Source organism: Cebus imitator, unplaced genomic scaffold, assembly GCF_001604975.1.
Source record: "Cebus imitator isolate Cc_AM_T3 unplaced genomic scaffold, Cebus_imitator-1.0 Scaffold51, whole genome shotgun sequence".
Taxonomy (NCBI): Eukaryota; Metazoa; Chordata; class Mammalia; order Primates; family Cebidae; genus Cebus; species Cebus imitator.
Genome location: NW_016107366.1, coordinates 11,889,113 through 11,910,327, shown reverse-complemented (window position 1 = coordinate 11,910,327; position 21,215 = coordinate 11,889,113). Strand labels below are relative to the sequence as shown.

General features: G+C 42.8%; 1 pseudogene; it reads right to left on the bottom strand.

Annotated features, from left to right (window-relative positions):
* Positions 1–20,985: 20,985 nt before the first annotated feature.
* Positions 20,986–21,103, bottom strand: LOC119471141 (annotated as a pseudogene).
* Between the last annotated feature and the right edge of the window lie 112 nt (positions 21,104–21,215).

Here is a 21,215-nt window from a genome sequence, read left to right as displayed (position 1 = left end):
AAATTTTGTAAGAAGGGGTGGAGAGATGGGGCAGGATCTGGGGTGGGAGAGGTGTCATAAAGACTGTGTGTTGTTTTAACAATGTTTGCACGATTATGGGAATGATCCCACAGAAAAGGAGAATTGATATGAGGGAAACAGAGGAGATAGTTTCAGGATCAATGGCTATCCTTCTGAGACAAAAAGGGATGAAATCTGCACAGGTTGAGAGTGGCCTAGAACTGGAGCATGCACAGCTCAACAGGAGGGAAGGCAGCACTTATGGGCAAAGATGCAGATATTGAGGCTCTGAAGACCTATGAAAGTTATCCTCTGAGCCTGTCCATATTCTCAGGGAACTAGGAAGGAAGGCTAGTGCTAAGAGTAAGGAGGAGAAGGAAGAAGGAGCTGTGAAAAAGTTATTCAGGAGATGGAGAGACAGCCGGAGCCAGGGTCTGGAGCCTAATTATGAGGTTGTGTTAAGAGTCTCTTTGATCTGGGTGGTCATACTCTGAAGAGGAGAACTCTTGGGGTTTTTTCTCCAGCTACATCTGGCTATAAGGATGCAGCGGTGAAGCCAAGCAGGGAGTTGGGTGTAACACCAGCTGGGTTAAGGAAGACAATTGTGACAGCAAAGGCCACTTTCTCAGAAAAGAGAGCTCACCAATGCCATATTCACCTTGTGCCACTCCAGAAGATCTCCTGAACTAGGATTCCTTCGTGCACTTGGAATTGTATGCAGTTCAATCCAAGGAATTGTCGTTGTTAAGGTTTACTCAGTTCCTCTTGTATGGAACTCAGGGGATGCTCCATCTCCTTTCTGAGCAGCTTTGGAGATAGAGGGACAAGAACCAGACCCAGGTGTCCAGGCTTGCAGCTCAGGCCAGGGCAGTGGATGGGGGCTAGGAGGCTGAGAACATTCAGGGTATAGGACCAGGGACTGTGCTACCCTTATTGGTGCAGCCAGAAAGGAAGGTACAAGTCAATGGCAGCATCAGAGGTACAGAGACCCTATTTGGAGGAGCTGAGTGACTTAAAAGTCAAGAATATCTGCTAGTCATGACGCAGACACTCATCATCTCACCCAGGAGACCCCTCAGGTCCTCAGAGAAATAGATATCCGGCCCTGGGCCACATGTGTTTCCCCAACTCACCTAAATCCCCAGCTGACTTTGCTCTGGGAACTGTGCCTTGTAAAGGCATTCTAAGCACTTTACAAGGCCTCCACGGTAACCTTATGAGGCTGTGCTCTCATTATCCCCATTTTGCTGATGGAAACACTGAGACACAGAGAGAGTAAGACACTTGTCCAAGGCCACAGTGTAATAAGTAGTAGAGTCAGAAGTGGCATCTCAGCAATTCCTATAAAGCCCAGGGACTCCACCGCTACTGTGCATACGTGCTCCTTCTCAAGCACACACAAATACCACAGAACCCTGGGCTTTGCTGTTTATCTCAGTGTCTCAAGCAAAATGGTAGATTTTCTAAATTTGGATACCAGATGGGGAAACATATTCCCATTTATAGCCTAATTTGTAAAAGTCTCTAACTTAGCTCAAGTTCTGGAGGCATGATTGTCTAACAGAGGTATTCTAACCCAATTATGGGAGTTGGAAAAGGGAAGAATGATGGCTGGTAATTCACAGCCAGCCTGCCTTGATTTGTCGGCAAATGGGGGTGGAAGACAGTTTGCCTCAATTTCTAAACTTCCTCATAATTAACAATATTGTGACTTAACATCACATCCACACATGCCCACAGACGTTTGCATTTTGGCTTGGCAAGGGCAGAAGCCCATATCCATCATGCTTCCCTGTGGTGAACAGGGGAAATGGCCTCACTGATCTATTCAAAGTGATATTCAGGAAATCCCTCAGCCAAATATTTTAAAAATCAGTGTGTTGTTCCTGAAACCCTGTTTTCTTCAGTTACCTTAATTTTCCGGTTCCAATGCCCCAAAAGCCCCCAGTCACTGTGCGGTATCAACAATCACACTCAAACTTGCCCAGTTGCTAGAATGCAGCCACAGCTACATCGTCAAGGTAACCCACTCTTCCTGGGGTATGCTAGGTCCTGATGTGGCAAATGCCCTTTTGGTAAGTAGCATCAAACCTTCTCTTGTTTAAGTGGCTGGGGTTGCTTATTTTGCTTTTGGCAAACTCTTGTGATGCACTGACCCAGGAGGCTCCTACAGGAGAAACTACGTCCCTTAGTAAGGGAAAGACCTAACAGAACTGCCTCAGGGCCCATGAAAGGGCACAGTGCCCAGAGCGAAGTCAGCTGGGGATTTAAGTGAGTTGGGGAAATACAGTGTGGCCCGGGACAGGATATCTATTTTTCTGAGGGCCTGAGGGGTCTCCTGGGTGAGATGATGGGTGTCTACATCATGGCTAGTGGACACTCTTGATTTTTAAGTAGCTCAGTTCCTCTAAGTAGGGTCTCTGTGCCTCTGGTGCTGCCATTGACTTGTACCTTTCTTTCTGATCGCACCAATGAGAGAAGTAGAGTCTCCAATCCTATACCCCAAATGTTCTTGGTCTTCTAGCCCCCGTCCACTGCCCTGGCCTGAGCTGCAAGTCTGGTCTCTCCATCTCCCAAGCTGCTTGTAAAGGGGATGGAGCAGCCCCTGAGAACAGATTCCCTACCTCTCCCTCCAACACTTGCCTCCTGGGAACTACTGGAATGTTTCCAAGGGCAAAGAAGGGAATAAGCTGCCGTTGGTGCCCTCAGGGAAAAGCGATTCCACAGTGAGGGTCAGAAGTGAACTGTTGTAGTTCTGTGAAAATGCACCCAGATCCTCGGGGAGGAGGCACCCAGCACAGAGCCTGGCATTAACAGGCTCAAAAACTCCTAGTGCCAGCTTCAAGGCCTGGCACAAAGCAGTGGTTCTGAAGTCTGCCTTTGTGGTGCCCCGAAGTGGCTCTCCTGTGGCAACTTTTAAAAAATTTTACTTAACTAATATATTTCATCGAAGAGAAGTTAGAAAAGCTAAGATAAAGGGGTAGAAATCCTATAATCTTACAACATGGAGATAGACAGCTTCTCATCTTTACATTTTTTTTACATATTTCCACCAAGACCTCTATGTACACATCTACACGTAAATATATTTTGCACAGATGGCTTTGTACTATATGTACTATTTTGTAACCTTCCTTTCCACTTGACAATACATCATGTTCGGCTTTCAATGTCAGCACACACAGCTCTACATCATTCTTGATGACTACATTGCAATCCTTTGGGTCGATATAGTAAAATTCATTTAACCAACCCCCTACTGTTGGATATTTATGCTGCTTTCAATTTCTTTCTGTAATAAACAAAGCTGTAGTGAATATGTTTGTACATATAGACTGTGCCCTTGAGGAATTCACAGTATACGAATATGGGAGAGGGAATTCCATTGTTTTAGTTTATGGCAGATGAGAAAACATCCCTTGTTTTTAAGAACAATTATAATAATAAAAGCCACTTCAATTAAGCATTTACCTTGTGCCAAGCACTGTGCTAAGGGCTTTATGCTCATATGACATTTGGTCCTTACAGAAATCCTACAAAGCTGATATTATTAATATTCCTATTTTGCAGAAGAGAAAATGGAAGATCAAAAGAAGGAAGTGACTTATCCAAGGTCATGCAATGAATAAGCAGCAGAGAGAGAATTTACACCTAGGTTTGAAGACTCCAAAGCCCAAGCTATAGGCTAAATGCTACACTTTCTTGTGACAGTTACTTGGAACTCATATTCCTGGATTTTAGCCTCAGACCTAATCCTTATCAGGTCCAGGTTTAAATAATGAATTGGTATAACAGACCACTTGCGGATGGTCAAATGGCTGCAAGTTCTTTCTCTTCCTGCATGCATGCCTCTATGCAACATGAGTTCAAAACTGCTTCATTGGAGAGTGAAAGCTGTCTTCCAGACACTGAAATCAACGCTGGTGTTTGTGACTTGCTTTAAACAATAGAATGGGGCAGATGGGATGTTGTCCCTATTCAGAGTTTAGGCCTCAAGAGACCCCTCAGCTTTTGTACTCACCTTGAAATCCTGCACAGCCATGCTTACAAATGCTTACAAGCTCAGATTAACCTCCTGGAGGACAAGAGATGTGTGGTTCTCCAGGCTGGCAGAACCTAGCTGACTGATGGTGATGGAAGCTGCCAGAGGGAACCCAGCCTAGACCAGCAGAACCACCCACTTGTAAATGCTTATTCTTTTAAGCCTACAAGTTGTGGCACGGTGGTTACATAGCAAAGCAAATGAACAGACTGCTGCCAGGCTGTGTTATATATGGGTGATGCAGTCTGGGAGAGAGGGGGCCCTGCTGGGGATTGTGAGCCACGTGGCTAGGAAGGCTTCACAGAAGAGGTGACAGCTCATGCATGGCAGGGCGTACAATAAACAGCAAAGCCTCCTGAAGCAGAACAGGAAGGTGGGCCTGCATGTGCAATTAGATAAACCTCTCTGCTGGAGGTGCGGGTTGCGGAGACATCTCTCCAGAGCCTGAATTAAGCAGAAACCTCCCTCTGGCCGAAAAGACAGCTACTTGTCACTTACACACCAATGCGGAAAAATAAAACACCTGGCAGATTCCCTGGCAGCCCCTCGCAGGTCTACCCTGGAGCAGAGATAAGTTAGATGGTGTTCTCCCTTTCAAGTGGAGAATTGGAATTCCAGTCTCAAGCCAGAGGGAAATGTTGCTCCTTCTCCAGCTTCTCCTCCCCGTGACTGGAGTTCAGCCCAAGGCATCCTGTGCCCTGGGAAGTCCTGAAGGAACAATACTTTTTCACGCCCTCCGCCAGGAATGTTGTGCAAAGTAGGTTTCCAGGTAATCCTTACACAGGTGACCCTACTGGGTGTTTTTAGCAGTGTCCTGATGAAAGAATGAAGACAAATAAACTGCCAACAAGTCACTCACTCATTCATTCATTCATTTCACAAACATTCCCAACCTAGGCACTGTGCTGCATCCAAGATGCTCTTGAGAGGCTCACAGCTTAGTGTGGAAGGCAGACACAAGCAGGAGCCTGGGATACATAACATCCCACATTTATTAACCACTTCTTTCTTCTGTGCTTCCCCTGGTTACTCAATAAATGTGCCTCTTGAATTTTTTTTTCTTTGAGATGGAGTTTCACTCTTGTGGCCCAGGCTAGAGCGCAATGCCGCGATCTCGGCTCACTGCAACCTCCGTATCCCGGGTACAGCTGATTCTCCTGCCTCAGCCTCCCAAGTAGCTGGGTTTAGAAGCACGCACTGCCACACCTGGCTAATTTTTGTGCTTTTTAGTAGAGATGGAGTTTCACCATGTTGTCTTGAAAAATGTGTGCCTTGTCTCAGCTAAACCTAGGTTAGAAAGTAGGTGGTCTGAGAAGTGGACCAAGACTAGACCCTGTCTGGTCTGGACTAGTGATGGAAGCAGTGAACAGTCTACTCCAGCATGGATGGAAAGGACCCTCAGGAGCTGAGACAGTGAGAAGAGAGAGATGATGGAGGGAGATGTGGGGAGAGGGTGTGTGGGTACTGAAACCCATGCATTTCTGGGTTTTGGGAGAGCAGGGACCAGGAAGAGCTGCTGAAGCTTCCTTCTTATAAGGAAGCCAGGATGATAGCTTGGGATCCAAGAGTGCTGTCACCTGGTATTTTGCCATCATGCAAACAGGAGTAATTTTCCACACCTCAAAGTATTTTTGGCAGTGTTTATGAATGCCCTATAGTACTGGATTTATGGAAGGTGTCAGGGGCTAAAGAGGACCTTGCCTCCAGGAACTTGCAGTCTACTGGCACAGATAGGTCTGCAGACAAATTGTTACATTCTAAGGTGATGGACATTGTAATGGGAGTAAGCCCAGGGTGCTCAGAGAACCTAGGGGAATGGCCTGGGTGGGGCAGGGAAGGGTTTGTAGTTGACTTGGCTGGGTAGGATTTCAGCTGATGAAGAGGCTTTCAGGAGGAATAAGGAATTAAATATTAATACACCAAAATGTAGCAGAATAAAGAAGCATAGAACAATCCAGTGTCCCTGAGTATAAAATGCAGAGTCCGGTGGAAAGCAGCCTGGAGAGAGGCTCACAAGGGCTAGACCACACATGGGTTTATGGGCTGATTGGAGGAGCTTGGACTTTATCCTGTGGAAACTGGGGAGCCCTTGAAAAGCTTTAAGCAGAGAGTGACTTGATCAGAGCTGTTTTTTAGGAAATCTCTGGTAGCTGTGTAGGGGATGGATTATAAAAGATTAAGACCAGGGCACTTATGCCAGCTAGGAGATGCCATAGGAATGTCAGCAAGAGATCATGGAGACAGCATAGTGGGAGAGGATCAGTATAGTGGCTATGTGCAGAAGCTCTGAAATCAGCCTCCAGAGTTCAAAGCCTGGTTGGACCCCTTACTAGCTGTGTGACCATTAACAAGGTACCTAACCTCTCTGCACTTGGCTTTCTTCATCTGTGAATTAAGGATCATAAAAGCAACTACCTGATAGTAGTTATTCTGTGAATGAAATGAGATGATCCACGTAAAGCACTTAGAACTATCCAGGGTACATTGCGTATACGCTGTAATTACTAATTATCTGTCTTTACTCCATTAGGCTTGATGATTGGGTATGGACAGTGAGATAGAGGGTGAGTCTAGACTTGCTTTTACAGGGCTGGCTGGGATAATGCCATTTCCAGGAGCAAGAAATGGGAGAATATTACAAAAATAAAGTAAGTTTACTCCCTTTCAGGAGAACGGAAGTGGTTTCCAGTGCACAGAGCTCAGATTCTGCCCCTGGCTTCTCTCTGAGGACTCCTGCTAATGCTGCCTTAGTTTTGTGTAAGTGGACTAGATTCCTGCCCAAGACTAAAAGCAATAAAAGACATCTGCAGAGACTCTATCATGTCCTGTTGTTCTCTTTAAACTTCACAATAAGCTTGTAATGCAAGTAAGGCAGATATAACAATTGTCCCCAGTTTTAAAGACAGAGAAACTGAGGCTAAATGCCATTTCCAAGGAGAGGGAGCTCAAAAAAGAAAGAGCAATGAGTCTGATACTCAGGTTTCCTGCCCCTCAAATCCAGAGCTGTTTCCACATTGTACCATCCTTTTGTTTCTTCATGGGCTTCCCAAAGCCTGTGTGATTATGATACCAGGGAGCCCCATAAATCTGATCTCCTCAAGGGTAGATTAGGGCAGTGCCTCAGCTATACTTGAATCACCATAGAAGGAATTCAACACCTTGAAATCCCTTTCTACAAGCCCAGAGGTTTCTGACAAGTGAGAGGAGGGAGGAGGGAGAGGTGTAAAACTTAGCATCCCTTGGAGAATGGCCCAGAAAAGAGCAGCCAGGAAGAAGAAGAACTGTTAGTCTTCCCCAAGCACTGTGTTCCTGTGCCAGACATTCATCATCTGATTGACTGTTCACAGCCACCATGAGGCAATCAATACCATTTCTATTTTTCATATGAGCACACCGAAAGCCAGAGAAGTCAGGTATTCAAATTCTAAATCATTGTTCTGAGGCAATCCTGCCTTCAGGTGAAGAAACAGGGAGCGGGGACGATGATTCAAGACAGCCTCTTTTTACTCAGCATGAGCTTTGTTACTCACCCGACAAGGTGTTCTACCTTTAATCATGACTTTTGTGAGAACAACCGGGTGAATTAAGTCCTGTTAAAGGGGTTCTAGGGAGTAGCAGGAGTGGGGAAAACTGTGTTTTCTTCACAGGGCTCAGTGTGTATCTGACTCTAGCCCGTATTAACAATAGCAACTAATTAAGAAGGAGCATGCCAGGAAATGTGATCAGCACTTTATATACATCATTTCATTTAATATCCTGAACAACCCTATGAATTATGTTCTATTATTATCATCAGTTTTCCATCTGAGAAACCTGTGGCTCCGAGAAGTGGAGTAACTCATTGCTCTGAGGTCACAGAGACATGGCAGAGCCCCGTCGCTGTGTTCTTATCTCACAGTTTATGCCGCCTTCTGAAGTTGAAGAAAATACCCCCCTGCTAGTTGCAGGAGAGAGTGGTCGTGGCACATAGACCATCCATGATATGTGTATTCTCCTTGGAGGTAGCTCCTGAGGCTAATCCCTGAAATGAGCCTAGAACAAGAATTTTCAACCTTGAATTCCGTCCAGAAATGGGGGTTCATGACCTATGGACTGATACCAAACCTATAACTAAGTCGCACAGACTGTTGTTTAATAGGTGGACAGCAATAGCATGGGCCATACGGTATGAAAGACTGAAGATTCTAATTCCATCACTTAAAAGCTCTGTGACTTTAGGGAAGGAATTTACTTTGAGTCTTAGAAGGTTTTTCTATAAAATAAGACCCATAAGAATACCTATCTTTTTGATAACTATTGCTTTGTAACGAATTACTCCAAAAGTGAACAGTTTAAAACAACTACCCATGTGGGGTAGGGACGGTGGGGATCAGGAATTTGGGACAGGCTAGGCCCTGGGCGGATCTGGCATGGGCACTCTTATGTGTTTGCAGTTTAAAGTCATTTGGGGCTGCTACCTCTGAAGCCTCAACTGAGCAGAACATCCAAGGTGGCTTACTCCTGTGCCTGGACACCCAAGGAGGCTCACTCCCATGCCTGGACACCCAAGGAGGCTCACTCTCATGCCTGGACACTCAAGGTGGCTCAGTCCCATGCCTGGACACCCAAGGTGGCTCAGTCCCATTCCTAGACATCCAAGGCAGCTCATTCCTATGCCTGGACATCCAAGGCGGCTTATTCCTGTGCCTGGACACTCAAGGCAGATCACTCCCATGCCTGGACACCCAAGGCAGCTCACTCCTATGCATGGACACTTAAGGAAGCTCATTCCTGTGCCTGGATAGCCAAAGTGACTAGCTCCTATGCCTGGGCACCCAAGGTGGCTCAGTCCCATGCCTAGACATGCAAGGAAGCTCATTCTCATGCCTGGATGCCCAAGACAGCTCAGTCCCATGCCTAGACATACAAAGCAGCTCACTCTCATGCCTGGATATGGAAAGTGGCTCAGTTTCATGCCTAGACATCCAAGAAAGCTCATTCCCATGCCTGGACACTCAAGGCAGCTCACTCCTATGCCTGGACACCCAAGGCAGCTCACTCCTATACATGGACACTTAAGGAAGCTTGTTCCTGTGCCTGGGTATCCAAAGTGGCCCACTCCTATGCCTAGCTACCCAAGGTGGCTCATCGCCATGCCTGGACACCCCAGGCAGCTCACTCCTATGCTTGGGCACTCAAAGCAGCTTACACAAGAGATTGTCTCTTTTAGCAAAGGGAAGCTGCATCACTTCTTATGACCAAGACTCAGAAATCAACCAGTTACTCTCTCACTGTACTCTATTGATTATGATCAAGTTATAGGGAAGCCAGGTTCACAGGGGAGATAATTAAATTATGCCTCTTAATGGGAGTGGGGGAAGCTGGAGAGGTTCTAGAAGGGCATGTGAAACTGGTAATAGTGTTGAGGGCATCTTTGAAAAATACAGTCTGCCACCCTTGTATTACGGTATAGTATATGAATTAAATAAGACATTGCATGGAAAGCACTTAAGACAATGCTCTGCATGTAGAAAGCGCTTGATAAAAGTAAACTATTGTTATTAGATGTGACATATTTGAGAGATGTCTTTCAACATAGCAGATGGTGGAAAGAGGTGAGGAAAGAATAAACAGAGTGATTGGTGGTGAAATGTTGGCAGCATTGGCTCACATCAATGGCAAAGAAGATAAGCTTTCCACAAACAGCAGGATCGCTTGACCATTTAATGAATAAATGGACACTAATGGAGAGGAAATGGTAGGACCTCTGGGAGAGTAAAGGGGTGGATTATCAGTTTTGTGCTGGCTGAAGGGCCTGGTGTCCTTAGTAAGAGAAGGTGCAATCCAGGAGCCAGGAAGAAAGAAGTGAGGATGAGAACAAGACTGACAGAGGCTGAGACTCCAGGTGGGAGCAGCACATGCTGGGCTCCTACAGTACAAGAAGAAGAAAAGACAAATCTTAGGAGGGAGGAAGAGCCCACCTGGCCTGGTGAGGGAGACCCACGTGCAGTTCAAGATTGTACAGCTCAATCCACTGAGACAAGATAGCTTTGGACTTGTGTCTGGGCTGGTTCTTGAGGACGAGGACATTGGCTCACAAACCTGTTCATTTCAGGGGATCAGGGGTTGGAGCTGCAAGTGTTTCCACCTTAGTTTCCTAGAACACTTCCTTACCCAGGAATTCACAACATGTGAAGAATATCTAGATTCCCTGAGAAAACACTTCTCTGTTTTACTATTACTCTGAAAATAGAATGCAAATGCTATAATGTAGCCCACAAGACCATGCATAATTTGGTCTCTGCTATTTCTACACTCTCATCTTGAACTCTCCTACTCACCAGAGTTGAGTTCCATTGAGCTTCTTCCAAGTCTCAAGGCATTAAACTTGCTCTTGCCGCAGGACTTCGGCACATGCTCTTTCCTCCACTTAGAATGGTTCCCTCCTCTTCCCTTTGCCTGCCTAGACCCCTTCTCCAGATCTCAGCTAAGACATCGCCTCTTCAGTGAGGACTCTCCCAATCATCTAATCTAAACTGGATTCCCCTCTCTTTGATAACATTTATCACATTTTTGTGTTTTTATGTATTAGACCATCTCTTTGTTTATTGTCCCCTTTTCCTACTAGAATGTGGACTATAGGAGAGCAGGGGCCATGACCCTTAGTTTTGCTCTATAACATCTAGACAAGTGACTGGTACTCAGCAACTGTTCAGTAAATGTTAGTTGTGAGAAAGTCTATAAGCTTAGTATGGATGAGGTAAGGGGTATGGACAGTGTCCTCTCTGAGGCCACAAAGCTAGGGTAAGTGAAAATATACTGGCATCTTGGCAGCGGTGGTGGCCTTGACCCCTCAGGTAAGAGCCTGTGGATTGGGAGCTGAAGGGTTTTTGTTCCTTGTGGTCAAGGCTCTGGAAAATGGCTGTATTTGAAGCTTCAAATGTCTCTTCTCTAGTGTGCTCTTTTTGAGATAGTTTTCCAGGAAACACTTTTCCTATGCAGACCAGTTTATGTGTTTTCTGATGTTAAAAACAAAACTCTATTGCCCAATGTGCTATTGCTACCAAGAAATATACTCTAATTTATGATCTTCCACTTAAGAAGGGATCTGCTGGGACCTGGCATCATCTGCTCTTTTAGGTCAGATTGCTCTCCTTGGTCCTAAAATGCCCTGGCTTTACAAAGTGTCCTTGCAGAAAGAAGCCAGCATCTCAAGACTTAAGAGTACACAAATTCACATGTACATGCACACACACACACACACACACACACACCTGTGCAACATACACACATAAACACATTATTAACTCATTCACATGTACTCTCATGAAGGGCGAGATGGCAAAACTCATTTGAAACACATGCATTAAACTTCTATTATATTTGTGCCAAAACTACAGTAGTTTAGGCTCTTTTTGGAAATAAGAAGGATCACATCACCTGAAGTGGATTGTTTGCAAATATATATATATAATTGTTTTTTCCCTCTCTGTGTCCATGCCTCTTACAATGTACCTTTGCACCTCCTTCCATGTAGAAGTAAAGTCTATTTCTTCACCCCTCAAATCTGGGCTGGCCTTGTGACTTGCTTGGATCACCAAAATGTGATGTAAATGAAGATGTACTGGTCCAAGGTCTTCGTTTCCAGAAGCCCTGAACCCTCTCTTGGAAACTTGCCCAGTTGCTATGTGAACAAGCTCAAGCTACCCTGCCAGAGGATGAAAGACCATGTAAGGCAGAGATAAGCCATCCGAGCGGGGCCTTTTCTAGACAAATCAGTCCACATTAGATAGCAGACACATTGCGGCAGCAGTGCTGGAAGTGCTATCACCCCTCCCAGACCAGAACTGCCTAACAGCCCATGGGCTTGTGAGTCATCAGGAATGGTTGTTGTTTAAAGTCAATGTTTGGGGTACTAATTTAAAAGAGCTAACAGGTACACTTCCTTACATGAAGGACTAAATCCGAACTTATCCTGAAAGTAAAATGTCCTTAAAAATCAGGCAACCCTGTTTTACCAAAAGTCAGGGATGTCTGACTTTTAAGGACATATTACTTACAGGAAAAGCAAATTTACTCATGACTATTAAGCCCCAGGGGGACATGGTCAAGGAGTGCTGCTTTGCAAGTAAATTTACCTAGGTCTTTATTTTGACTTTGCCACCAGCTGACTGTGTGACCTCGGGCAAGTCACTTGACATCTCTGGACCTTGATCCCTTTATCTGTATATTGAAAGACCAAGCTTAGCTAATTTTAGGCCCCTCAGGCTCTGCAACACATTCTGTGGTTCTGTGATTCTCAGTCTCTGCCACTTTCACTTATAAAGCAAAAAAGGATAATCCATGATTCTTTCTCTTTTGCAGGATCATCCAGAAGGATGAAGTGCTATTTCCTCAGTGGCACCTTCACTGCTACTGACACTTTCAAGAATATGAGTGTCTATGCAGCAGAAACAGACACCCTGAGATGCTGGATTTGGGATAAGTCACTGGGTTTTATCAGCATATGTGAACACACAGATTTTCAGCTAATATTAGAAGTTGAGATGAAACCGATTAATGTGATTCCTAGGCAGGCTCCAGCATATCTCCTAAAAGAAGTGCAAGCATCCTATTGGAATACACACCCCAGCCCTCCTCTTTTTTCCCTTGAGTTTTGAGGTTAATAAAACTTGATATATGGGGTGAGATTGAGAGTCCCAGGCCCAAAGAAGTCCAGGATGGGTACAAACATGTACATACCATGGTTAGAAGATAAAATTGCTTGGAGCTCTTTGCTTCACTCTGACACACAGATGAGCATAGATGGTGAGTGGGGAAAAACTCTTCCTGTGGACACTTCTCAATAAGTTCAAATAACCTGACTAAAATTTATTCCAGAAATAAAATATTGGGAGTGCCCTATTAGAAATCAAAAGCTACACTCTGGCTTGAGATGATGTTGGTGGCTGAGGATTCAGCATTGCAGGTAAACTATGAGATTGAGGGATCAAGATGAGGCATTCATATGAGGAAGTACCAAAATCAAGCCCAGTCAAGAGCCGTCTATTCAGAGTCCAAGGGGAAGCCAAGGTCAAGGACCCTGCACTGCAGTTAGCACCAATGCCAGCACACAACAGAGTGCAAAGCAAGCAGAGAGCCTTTGGCTGGAAGTGTTTTAAGACCAGACGAACAGTGTATTGTTCAGAATTTTTCTGGCTGAAAATCACAGAAAAATCCCATCACAAATGACTTAATCAGAAAGGAATTTAGTGGATTACAAAACTGAAAGGTTCATGGGGTTGAATTGTTTCCAGGTATAGTTTGATGCAGGGGTTGAACAATGTCACCAGAACCCAGTTTTCTCTGTCTCTTTCAGCTCTGTTCAGACCCGCTCTTTCAGATATGTTGGCTTTGACAGGTGCCTCCTTCGTGACCACAGAAAAACTATATCAGATCTTTCATCCTCTACAATCTAGAAAAAGCAGAAAGAATCTCTCTCTCTCTTTCTCTCTTTCCCCCTACCCCTCCATCTCTAATAGTTCACAAAAAGTTCTGGGTCTGACTCTTTGTGGCCCAATGGTGTCAAATGATCACACTTGAACCAATCCCAGTACTTAAAATTACGACATTCACTGATAAGCTTAGGATAACAAGGGCCTTCCCCAAGAGCTGGCAGAGATCAACCTCACCCATACTGTAGGAACTTGAAGTGGAGAAAGAATAGCTCCCCAAAGGAAACTCAAGATTCTTTCTTTAAATAAAGAAATGGGTCAATGAATGCTTGGAAAAAAAAAAAGCACAGATGTTCACTGTAGGCAGCTAGGGATAGAAATATGGAACAAGAATTAGAAGATTTCCTGCATGAAAGGCTAAGATTTTCTGAAAGTAAAGAGTAAAAGTTGCTGCAAACTAGCAGAAGTCTAGACAATGAATGTTAGTAAAGGTAAGATAAATCATGGCTACACATGAGGGAATCAGGCTTCTTGGAGAGCTCCTTCTGGACTGGAAGGCTCTGGCATTACAGCATTTCAGATCTTCTGGACATAGGATCCAGAAGGATTTGCCAGCCCAGTTGTTGGTACCATTAGGGAATATATCTGCAACTATTCAACTAATCAAATGGAACTGATATTTCTAAAGACTAGGACTCAGGGTAAAGATAAGCTGCCCTGAAAGAAACAACTTAAATTAAAAAAAAACATCTAGACATTTTAAGACATATCAAACAAGGCTCTGTTTCATTTATATTTTGTATATACCTCAAGTGCAGACTGCAGATGCAAAGGAGGTCACATTTAATGCTCAAATTACCATAGCTCTGAGCTCCCACCTGCTGAATTATAACATTTCTAAAATAGGATCACAGTCTTCTCTACAACTGTCATACTCTGTCCCCTGGGCCCAAAGCAATTTTGCTTGTTCCTCAAGTCCATGATATCTCACAGCAAAACAATTCAATCACTCACTTGCATTAGTCCTCTCACCAGTGAAGTTTAAACCTGCTGTCTGTAACCAAAGAGAAACAGATATCATGCCATCTCTCTTCCAAGTCTCTTCCATCTCTATCCTGTAGCTAGACTCCAATAAACTGCCATCCTTCTTTCATAGCTTCTCAGTAGATAAAAGTAAATATAAGTGGGGTACATTGGTCTCTTTTAACACTCCTCTAAAGAAATACCTGAGACTGGGTAATTTATGGAGAAAAGAGGATTAATTGGCCCACAATTCTGCAAGCTGTACAGGAAGCATGACTTGGGAAACCTCAGGAAACTTACAATCATAGCAGAAGGCAAAGGGGATGCAGGCATGTCTTACATGGCCACCGTAGGTAGAAGGGGGAAGAGGTGTCACACGTTTTTAAACAACCAAATCTTGGGTTGTTTAAAACAACTCACTATCATGAGAGCAGCACAAAGGGGAAAATCTGTCCCCCACGATCCAATCACCTTCCACCAGACCCCACTTCCAACACTGGGGTTACAATTTGACATGAGATTTAGGTAGTGACACAGAGTCAAACCATATCATTCTACTCCTGGCTCCTCTCAAATCTCATGTTCTTCTCACATTTCAAAATACAATCATGCTCTTCACAAGAGAATCCCAAAGTCTTAACTCATTCTAGCATTAACACAAGAGTCCAAAGTCTCATCTGAGATAAGGCCAGTCCCTTCCACCTGTGAGCCTGTAAAATAAAAAATAAGTTAGTTACTTGCAAGATACAATTGGGATATAGACATTGGGTTAATATTTTCTTTCCAAAAGGAAGACATTGGCCAAAAGAAAGGGGCCACAGGCCCTGTACAAGTCCAAAACTCAGCAAGGCAGGCATTAACTTTTAAAGCTCCAGTATAATCTCCTTTGACTCCATGTCTCACATCCCAGGCACACTGATGCAAGAGGTGGAGTCCCGATATTTGAGCAGCTCCATCCCTGTGACTTTACAGGGCTCAGCCCCCATGGCTGCTCTCAAGGGCTGGCATTGAGTGCCTATGTCTTTTCCAGTCATGTGGTGCAAACTGTTGGTGTATCTACCATTCTAGGATCTAAAGGACAGTGGCCTTCCTCTCGCAGCTCCACTAGGCAGTGCCCCAGGGGGGACTCTTTGTGGGGGCTCCAACCCCTCATTTCCCCTCTGTACTGCCCTAGTAGAGGTCCTCCATGAGGGCTCTGGCTCTGCAGCAGACTTTTGTCTGGACATCCAAGCTTTTCCATACATCCTTTGAAATCTAGGCGGAAGCTCCCAAGCCCCAACTTTTGCATTCTGTGTGCCCACAGGCTTCCACAGCATGTGGAAGCTTCCAATGCTTATGATTTGAACCCTCTAAAGTAGCAGTCTGAGTAACTGGGCTCCTTTGAGACATGGCTAGAACTGCAGCAGCCAGGATGAAAGAAGCAGTGTTCCAAAGCTGCACAGGGTAGTGAGGTCTTGAGATTATCCCACAATGCCATTCTTCCCTCCTAGGCCTCCAGGCCTGTAATGGGAGGAGCTGCCTCAAAGGTCTCTGAAATGCTTTTTTCTCATTGTCTTTGATATTAGTACTTGCCTTCCTTTTTTATGCAAATTTCTGCAGTCAGCTTGAATTCCTCCCCTGAAAATGGATTTTTCTGTTATACTACATGGCCATGCTGCAAATTTTTCAAACTTTTAAACTCTATTTCCCTTCAGAATATAAATTCTAGCTTTATATAATTTCTTTGCTCATGAACATGAGAATAGGCTCCTAGAAGCAACGAGGCCACATCTTTAATGCTTTGCTACTTAGACATTTCTTCTGTTGGCCAAATGTGGTGGCTCACACCTGTAATCCCAGCACTTTGGGAGGCTGAAGCAGGCAGATCACAAGGTCAGGAGCTCCAGACCAGCCTGACCAATATGGTAAAACCCCATCTCTACTAAAATTACAAAAAGAAGCCAGGCGTGGTGGTGTGTGCCTGTAGTCCAAGCTACTTGGGAGGCTGAAGCAGAAGAATTGCTTGAACCCAGGAGGCAAAGGTTGCAGTGAGACAAGATCATGCCACTGCACTCTGTGCATTCCAGCTTGGGTGACAGAGCAAGACTCTGTCTAAAAAAAGAGAAAGAAAAAAAGAGAGAGAGAAAGAGAGAGAGACCGAGAGAGAGAGAGAGAGAAAGAGAAAGAAAGAAAGAAGAAAGAAGAAAGAGAGAGAAAAAGGAAAGCAAAGAAAAAATTTCTTCCTTCAGATACCCTAAATTGTCACTCTCAAATTCAATTATCCACAGATCCCTAGGGCAGGGGCACAATGCCTCCAACCACTTTGCTAACACATAGCAAAAGTGACTTTTGCTCCAGTTTTCAATAAGTTCCTCATCTCCATCTGAGATCACCTCAGCCTGGACTTCATTGTCCATATCACTATCAGCACTTTGGTCATAATAATTTAAAAAGTCTCTAGAAAGTTCCAAATTTTCCCTCATCTTCCTGTCTTCTTCTGAGCATTCCAAACTGTTACAACCTCTGCCCACTCCCCAGTTCGAAAGCTGCTTTCACATTTTCAGGTATCTTTATAACAATGTCCCACTTCCCAGTACCAATTTTGCATTTGTGTGGGGACTCAAACCCAAATCATATCATGGGGGTTAGTTCATTCATTTGACAAGTATTTATGAGTAAATATATACTGGGTGCTTGAGTTTACAGTCTAGTGGAGATGACAGGGAATGAAAAAAGTAAACAGAAGTATGTGTGTGTATGCACAACAGTGATAAATGCTATTAAAAACTGGAAAGATGAAAATCAATTAATATAATTCATCACATCAGCAGATTAAAAAAGAGAAATCATATTATCATATCAATAGATGCAAAAAAAGCATTTGACAAAGTCCAACACCCATTTGTAACAAAAATCTCCAGCCAACTATGAATAGAAGCGAAGTACCCTAATTGGTAGAATATCTACAAAAAAACTTACAACTAACATTATACTTAATGCTTAGAAACTAGATACTTTTCTGGTAATATCAGGAACAAGGCAAAGATGTACCTCTTATTACTTCTATTTAACATAGTATTGGAAGTCCTATTGAATGCAGTAAGATAAATGTGTTACTCTGTGCTGCTATAACAAAATACTTGATAATGGGTAATTTATCAAGAGCATATACTTATTTATCACAGTTCTTGAAGCTGGGAATCCAAGATCAAGGCATCAGCAGATTCAGTATCTGAGGAGAGCCCTTCTCTACTCCCTTTTGAAGAGAGAGTATTTACCCAATGCCTATATTCCCATTGTATCTTGAAAGTAACTAACTTGTTTTTGATTTTACAAGCTCATAGGTGGAAGGAACTAGCTTTGTCTCAGTTGCTGCACCCTTTTGAGGGGACTGCACCCTTTTGAGGGTAGGAATGCTGCTGTGTCCTCACATAATGAAAAGGATGAAAAGGGCACAAAGAGGTGAGGTCTCTCTCTCTGAAGTCTTTTCTGTAGGGACACTAATCCATTCATGAGGGCATAGCTCTCATGACTTAAACATCTCCTAAAGGCTCAGTCTCTTAATACGATCACACTGTCTATTAAGTTTCAACACATTAATTTTGGAGGAAAAACATTTGGGCCATTGCAACAAAAGAAGGGAAAAAAATGTACAGATTTGTTTAAAAAAGATGTAAAACTTTGTTTGCAGATGACATGATTGTCTATGTAAAAAATTTCAAAGAAACAACAACAAAAACCTCCCATAACCTAATATGTAATAACTAATAGCAAGGTTGCGGGATACAAGGTTCATATATAAAATTCAATTGATTTCTTATATACTAGTAATGGACAATTGAAATTTGAAATTAAAACATAATTCCATTTACATTAGCACCAAAAAATGAAATACTTTGTTGTAAATGTTACAAAATGTTATAAAATCTATGTGAAGAAAACTACAAAACTCTGGAAAAGAAAAGAAATGCCATGAAAGATCTAACTAAATGGAAATGTATTTCATGTACGTGAGTAGGAAGACTCAATATTGTGAAGGTGTCTGTTTTTCCCAAGTTGATCTACAGATGCAACACAATCCCAATCAAAATCTCAGCAAGGTATCTTGTGTATATTGACAAAGTGATTTTTAAAGTTTACATGTAAATTCAAAATTCCCAGAATAGCCAACACAACATTGAGGGAGAAGAACAAAGTTGGAGTACTGACACTATCCAACTTCAAGATTTACTTTAAATTTACAGAAATTAGGACAGCATGGCAGTGATGAAAGAAGAGATGAACATTTCAATGGAACAGAATAGAGAGTCTAGATGTGGCTGACACAAATATGGTCAACTGATTTTTAATAAAGGAACAAAGGGAGTGCAATAGGAAAAAGACAGTGTCTTCAACAAATAGTGCTGGAACAATTGAACATCCACATGAAAAAAAATAAATCTAGACATAGATCTTGAAGCTTTCACAAAAAAATGCAAAATGAATCACAGATCTAAATGTAAAATTTAAAACTGTAAATCTCCTAGAAGGTAACATAGAATATTGAGACAAATCAAAAATGTATGTTGTAATCTCCATGGCAGCAACTAAAAAATACTGCAAAGAGACTTAGATAAAAAAAAACCAAGAGAGTAATCAAAATAGAATACTAAGGTTATTCAGCTAACCCAAATGAAGGAAAAAGATTAAGTCACAAAAAATAAAAATAAGAACAGATAAGAAAAATAAGAAACAACATCAGGACTTTTAGTCCACACAAGATGGTGTAGACCCATTTTTCCCTACTTCTACCTTGTAGTTAGAATTCTAAACCCTGAAAATAGTACAAAAGATGACCAAAGGAGAACTATACTAAGAAGATAGTAAGCTAGTAAGAAGAAGGTGAGCTTGTATGCTAACCTGGGACTGGAGGAATAGCACAGTGTTTTGTGTCTTCCCACCCAACAGAGAAAGCTCACTCAGTCAGGCATTTTCTGACCCTCAGTCTAACAACAGAAGAAAGTCTAAGTATGCTCATTCCTCCAAGGGCTTAATTGAAGTCTCTCAAATAAGATCAAGTGAGCCCAACATCTACAAGGAAGGTAGATTGGCTAGGGAAGGTACTCTCCTTCCCTACTGAGCCTGAGACTCTCCCTTTCCACTGAAATAATAAGGCCAGTGGGTAGAGACCAAATACAAGCTATTCAAATACAGGGTACGACCCTGTCTGTACCCATGGGTTGGAGACTCCTGTAGGTGTGCAGGCGGCACTAGAAAAAGAGGTCCAGTCATGGTAGGTGACATGGTCCAGGATGTCTCATTATCCTCACAGGCCTAAAACTCTCTTCATCTTCTCAGAGAAAACGAGTACTAGAACAATTGTAGGATGGGTCTCACCATAACAACCAGCCATGTTACCCAGAGAAATCCCTTTCTCCTCCTCAAGCAGCAACAGCTGAGAGCAGCAAGAGCCTCAATGGCACCAAATAAACCAACTCCAGAGCCATAAGGTAACAAATTTGTGTTGTGTTGTTTTAATCCACTAAATTTGTAGTAATTTGTTACCATAGCAATAGGAAACTAATAGAAATAGGAGACTAATATAAGAAGGGAACACTGCCCACTTCATTTTATGAGGTCAATATTACTCTAATATCACAACCAGACAAGGGCAGTAAAAATAAAGAAAGCAACAGATCAATATCTCTCATTAATTTTAACACAAAAATCATCAAAAGATATTAGCAAGCTGAATCTCACAATGTATGAAAGTAATTATATGCCAATTATATTACGAATTGGACCATGACCAAATGAGACATTTTGGGTATACCAAGGTGGTTCAATATTCAAAACTCAATCAATGTAATCCATCATACAAGCTAAAAATGAGAAATCATATGATCTTATGAATTTATCTGACAAAATTCAATACCTATTCACCACAAAAACTTTCCAAAAAATAGAAATAGATGTAAATTACCTCAACTTGATAAAAAAGCATCTTCAAAAAAACAACAGTTGACATCACAACTAACGGTAAAAGGCTAAGACCAGGAACAACATGTAGATGAATATCTCATTACTCTTTTTTTTTCTTTTCCCAACTTTTAGGTTCAGGGGGTACATGTGCAGATTTGTTACATGGGTAAATTGCATGCTGCTGGGGTTTAGTGTGCAAATGATTTCATCACCCAGGTAGTAAGCATGGTACCTGATAAGTAGTTTTACGACCCTCCCATCCTCCCCACTCCACCCTCAAGTATTCCCCAGCGTCTACTGTTTCTATCTTTATGACCATGTGTACTTAATGTTTAGCTCCCACTTATAAATGAGAATATGTGGCATTTGGTTTTTTGTTCCTATGTTAATTTGATTAGAATAATGACCTCCAGCTGCATCTATGTTGCTGCAAAGGACATGATCTCATTCTTTCTTACGGCTGTGTAGTATTCTACGATGTATATGTACCACGTATTCTTTATCCAGTCCACCACTGATGGGCATATAAGTTTTTTTTTTTAATTTTTATTTTTAAAAGCCTACAGCTTTTAAAAGCACCCAGTATTCCCAGTGGTGTCCCATCCAAGTACTAACCAAGCCCAACCCTGCTTAGCTTCCAAGATCAGATGAGATCAGGCGCATTCAGGGTGATATGGCCACAGAAGGGCATGTAAGTTAATTTTATGTCTTTGCTATTATGAATAGTGCTGTGATGAACATACAAAGGCAAGTGTCCTTTTGGTAGAATGATTTCTATTCCTTTGGGCCCAGTAATG